Source organism: Python bivittatus, unplaced genomic scaffold (assembly GCF_059951505.1).
Source record: "Python bivittatus isolate LINGU-HERP-01145 unplaced genomic scaffold, Pbiv_v1 ctg000080_np1212, whole genome shotgun sequence".
Classification (NCBI taxonomy): Eukaryota; Metazoa; Chordata; class Lepidosauria; order Squamata; family Pythonidae; genus Python; species Python bivittatus.
This window is the reverse complement of record NW_028277035.1, coordinates 31,776,689-31,782,747: the sequence shown is the minus strand read 5'-3', so window position 1 is coordinate 31,782,747 and position 6,059 is coordinate 31,776,689. Positions and strand designations below refer to the sequence as shown.

Sequence of the window (6,059 nt, the reverse complement as noted above, 5' to 3'; positions counted from 1 at the left end):
TCTTCACTCCAATGGCTGGCTCACACCAGCAGAACACAGGGCAGGCCAGGCCACTCAAACCCATATGCCAAAAAGGCATCCAAGAACTATTTCTTATTGCTCCATTTTTATCATTACAGTGGGACATTAAACAGTCCACTGTAACAGACCAGTCCTTGGACCAGGGGTGTCCACAGGCCATCTTGACTTTTTTAACCACACTCTGTAGATACCTCTGCCTCAGATTCAAGATTCATGCTAATGCAAGCTAGAAATCCAAAGATGGGCTAAAGCAGAATCTTGTTCTAAAAGGTAATTTCCAATTTAAATCATGCAAATATTGTAAACCAACTGTGAGGATGTCAATGTTTAACAGCCCTGGGGATGAGAGAGAGAATATTATTTTAGGAATTTCACTAAATATTAGCTGTGCTGTCCCTGTTACACTTTTTTCCTCCAAGCGAAAGCAGTACTATTCAAATGCTTATTCTATCTATCTATCTATCTATCTATCTATCTATCTATCTATCTATCTATCTATCTATCTATCATCCTACCTACAATTGTAGAAGGTAGAGGAATTCTACTGATTGCACTTTCTAAGCTCATCCCATAACCATCTGAAAGAATCTATACATAGAAAAATTACAGATTATTAAATATTAGATATTAAATCTAAAGTTGATCTTCATAAATTACAGGACACTTACTAAAGCAATCAAGAGCAAGAGGAGTGGTTTTTATCAATTCTGCCTTTATTATGAAGTGTCTCCCATCTATTCCAATCAAATTTTCAAAAGTAAAATGTTACAGTAAAAAATGATGGATTTGCAAAAATTATTCCCCCTTCCACCTATGGGATCATCTAACATATATTGTAAAGTTCTGCTTCATGCCTCCCCCAATCCAATCCATATTCAATATCTAGTAGTCAGCTTTCCTGTCTGTTCAGTGATCCCTGATTATACAGATGGAATGTATGCATGTATAGCTGTCAGACATCATGCCAAATGAGTATATGAGGTGAGACAGATTGAAAAATAAACATCATGTTTATTAAACTTATTTCGGTATGGCAAATGGGAAAAAGGAATGTGATGACTATAGAATATGTGCTTCTTTAATTTAAAATAAACCATTCATTTAAAATATTGTTTACATGTCTATTCAGAAAAGTTAATCTTTATATTTTACTAGCCAACTCATAGTCATTCAAAGGAAACATCATGTGATGCCACACACTACAATTTTAATTTAATGAAAGACTTATTTATCGAGGGTCTCAACATTCAATCAACCTGACCAATGAACTTCATAAACTTGTGGTTGTCTTGGTATTTGGAGACATTGTCTGGATTTCAGGTCACATCCAACCATGCCAGGATAATCCTTGGATCCATAATCACCATTAAAAAGTCTGAATACCTCCCAAAAATTTGGGTCATCCACTACCAAGTATTTTCCTCCCTCTGTGCCTTCTCTTATTCTTCCAAGATCCTTTTTGATCCAGTCTAGTGTATCCTGGATCTTCTTCAGTGTATGCTTTCTTTTATATTTGGTGTGATGTTCAATCATCTTCAGAGTTTTGTACTTCCTTGAGCAAGGCTTTGGTATCTTCATCATAGCCCCAAATACAGGCTACAGCAAGGTCTTCAGCAGCCTCCTCCCAGTGGCCCAGAAGCATATGTACTTTCAATCTCCAGTTGTATGCTTGTGCATCATCAGGGTTGAGCTCTGAGGCTTTGTTACAGTCTCTAATGGCAGCATTGGGCTTTTGCATTTTGACAAAGATACTAGTTTGGTTGGCATATAAGATTGAGGACTGTGGATTCAAATTAATAGCTCCTGTAAATAGGTCAATAGCATCCTGCAACCATCCTTCGTGTAATGCATTACAGGCCTCTTCCTTCTTCTGATCAGCTTTGGTTTGCATATCATTCGTCTCTTTCATATTTTGATTTCCCATTACCTGGAAGTCATCTTCATCTGGTATGATAACTCCTTCCTCATCCATCTCTAAATCACTCTCCTCACTGGTAAGCTGTTCTGGTGGCTTCCCTTCCTCTTTATCAAATCTGAGAGGAAAGGCTTTGATTCTCTGGAAACCTATGGTGTCCCCAATACTCTCCAATGAATCTCTTAGGAAACTCAACTGTTTTGCTCTTAGGACTGTTGGGTCCTGTTTGTATAGACTGAAGATAACCAACACTTTTAAGATCCACTAGACAATCCATGGCCCATTGGGTCATCGTTTCAGAGATATTTCCTTACCTAAACAGAGTTATCATGAAAATTAGAGGCCTTAATGCTTTTAATTATTCATTTGTCATTATAAAGAGTATGCTTAATATTATTAGCATTTTTTTTGTACTTTGGATTTTTTTTAATGAAAAAATGGATATGACCTTTGTAAACTAAATGACAATTTGATTTTAAACTGGAAATAGTACTACAGCTTTGATTATAACTATCTCTTCTCCTGCTTTCTTGGATTATATCCAAAATATTTCACAACCAGCTTTTGACTTGTCTTTTCTGTACACCTGATTCTCTTCTACTGTACCTACAGAGGTATAAAGTGGTATGGGTATATGATCTGAATTCATCAAGGCCTCTCAGTCCAGAATATTTGATCAGGCAAAACTTTAAATATAATACTAAAGTGAGAGGAAGAGACTGAAAAAGCAAGCAAGGACCTACACACAGATAGACATTTGTATGTTAAATTGTTTTTTAAAGTGTTTTATTCATTTGCATTAAAATTAAATGTGTACATTAAAAAAAACAGAAAGTTAAAGGTAGCAATTTTTCTAATGTTTCCAGTTAAATTCTATTGTAGAATTGGAACTTTTTAAAAAAAGAATCCTGCTTTATTCCTCCAAAAGAGTGAGTTGTTGAGTGACATTAAATATTAAAAGCATATATAATAACCAGTTCAATGAAGAAAAAATATATTAAATGTTTAGATTGGAATGTAGGATTTTGGGCACAGTAGTGGTACCTCAGGTTACGAATGCCTCTGTTAACAAACTTTTCGGGTTACGACCAGCTCCGGCTGCAAAAATTTACCTCGGTTTGCGAACTCCGCCTCGGGGTATGAGCAGGATACGCAGCTATTTTCCCTCCCATGACACGGTCCGCGGCCATTTTTCCGCCCCTGACACGTGGTCTGCGGCCATTTTCCGCCCCTGACACGTGGTCCGTGGCCATTTTACGCCCCTGACACGTGGTCCGCAGCCATTTTTCCGTCCCTGACACGTGGTCCGCAGCCATTTTTCCGCCCCTGACACGTGGTCCGCAGCCATTTTTCTGCCCCTGACACGTGGTCCGCAGCCATTTTTCCGCCCCTGACACGTGGTCCGTGGCCATTTTCCACCCCTGACACATGGTCGTAGGGAGGGGGACTGTCCCTCCAAGCAATAGCTGCCTCCCTGTCCTCCACGCCAGAACGGATTAATGGTAATTACATTGAATCTTATGGGGAAATTTCCTTCAGGTTGCGACCAATTCAGGGTGCGACCAGAGTCACAGAACGAATTAAATTCGTAACCCAAGGTTCCACCGAGGTTAGTGACATATTTCAAAGCATATAATATGCTCATTATACTTAAAGTTTAAATCTTGAATAGCAGAAATAAACTGCTAGAATTCATACAAACTGTTCCTACAAACACTGTCTATATGATCTAGTAAACCTGTAACCGCTTTTCCATAAATTCCATCAAATTCAGTGAAATCCATTGCTGAATATTTATCTTACTTATTTAAAACATGTTTATCATTCATGCTAATTTTTACAGAATTCCTGGAATGGCTTAATCCACCCACCCCTTTTTAAAGAAAAATGCTCTAATTTCTGCTTTTTGCAGCTTCTCTGACTGAAAAAACAGTTGCTGTTTACAGTAGAGCAATTGAAAAATGTGAAGGCTAAAACATTAATTTGCCAGTTTTAATATTTCTATTTTCTTAATCATTGTTATAAATATGTAGTATATGCTATTGAATGGCATTCCCTTTCTCTCTGATGCACACACTCACTTGTGTTGTAAATCATATTTATATTCTGCCCTTGAGGTGTAATGTGCAGATACCTCTGCTGCGGGGATGCTGCAGGGGGGGAAGCAGAGGAAGTCCCAGATAAGGAGCACAGCAGTGCCGCAGGGAAGTGAGGGAGGCTCTGGAAAGCCGCGTGAGAGGAGGGTACTGCAGTGCGTGCAGGGAAAGAGGGTGCAGGGTGTGTGCAAGCGCAGAGAGGCCCAGAAAAGAGTGTGGTGTGTGCACGTTCACAAATGCAGGGAGGCCCAGGAAGGAGGGCGCAGGGTGCGTGCATGTGTGTGTGGGAGCTCAGGAAGGCCAGGGAAAGAGGGTGCAGGGTGCATGCGAGCACAGAGAGGCTCAGAAAGGAGGGTGCTGGTGGGTGTGTGCATGTTTGCAAGCACAGGGAGGACCAGGAAGGAGGGCACAGGGTGCATGCATGTGTGTGTGTGCGAGCAAGCAAGCAAGCAAGTGCAGGGAGGCCCAGGAAGAGGCATGACCTTCCTTACCAGCTTCCCCATTGACTTTGGGAAGTTGTCAGGGAGTGTTAGAATGAGGATCATGTGACCATGGCTGGCCACAGCAGCACAACAGTGATGAAGCAGCCACAACTTTCCCAAATTTCATTCTCACAGGAGTAATAGGTCCTGGCATTCTGTAACTTAGCCCATTTGAGGTATCTTGCTTCAAAAACTGTTAGCCTATGACGCACCATTTTGCCCAATTGAAGGTTACAAACAGGCACGAGAGTTTTAGTAGTATATAGGTTGGTAATTGCAAATTATAACAATAGGAATAATTACTCTGCCTCAATGTTTATATAAATACTTCTGAATTTTATCCATAGAAAACCACAGTAAACTTAGAATTAAAGTAATTTTCTAAGAAAAAATTAAATCAGTCTTTGTTTTCTTCTTTTTTTACTAGCATAAGACTACCAGTTGTGGCCTGATTCTGATTCCCTAAAAACTAGGCCCTGATGCTGTCTGTAAAAGACTTATAGATCTTAATGAAACCTTCAGAAAAACAAACCATAGTTATTAGGGGGTTAAAGCACATACACACACATACATATCCTCACACATAAAAATTAATGAAAGCAACTTTATGTAGTAATGTGCATACTGTATTCCGTGAGCTGCAGCAGCTAAGGCAAGGTGTAATTCCTGGAGATTTGAGGTCAGCTGAGACAGTAAAAGTTGGACCATTAAGCTCAGCCAATCATTTTTCCATTACAAACAAAATTAATATTCCTAGTATCAGCTCAATATTATGCTTTAAAATTACCTTGTAGGGGTAGAAATGGAATAGACAAGACTGGGTTCTATTCTTTACACTTATTCAAGATCATTCAATCCACATAAAACATTTAATTTCCTCTCTCTATGCACAAGTAGGAAAGCAGCCATAGTCAGTGTATGTAGATTATCATAAAACTTTCAGAAATCACCTACCTGGATGGATGGATGGATGGATGGATGGATGGATGGATGGATGGATGGACGGATGGATATATTCATAAGTAAGTCTACCGTGAGGCTTCTCCCAGGCAAGAATATAGAGGATTATAGCTTTAATCTCTATTTGTATTCTTGCATTAGCTCTAAAAAAATTCCAAGCAGAATTTAAAACAGCCATTAAACAATTATACCCAGTTTATTTTTAAGGACAAGTAGTACCTAACTGCCTTCCCACTCACCCCAGGAAAGACCATTCACTCACTTCAGATACCATACTTTCCAATGAACTTGATTTGCATAGTTAGCTGCCAGCCAGTACAACCCTAAGGAAATATTGGCTATATCCATGGGAGAGTGGGGTTAACCACCCTGGGTCTGTGTCCTCTGTTGCTCAATGTTCAACACATAGGAGCCACATGCATAAACCTTACAAGTTTTCCTTATTGATTTTGAGATTGGGTTGCTCCTTTAATGCTGTTGATAGAGAAGGGAGGCTGATTAGTTTAGCATAATAAAGTCAAGTCATGCATAGACTCCAATAACATTATACTTCTATGCAGAAGTTATAACTAATATTAATGGTAG

General features: G+C 39.2%; 1 pseudogene; it reads right to left on the bottom strand.

The window, feature by feature from the left end:
* Positions 1-1,268: 1,268 nt before the first annotated feature.
* On the bottom strand, positions 1,269-4,535 carry LOC103058383 (putative protein FAM10A4; annotated as a pseudogene).
* Between the last annotated feature and the right edge of the window lie 1,524 nt (positions 4,536-6,059).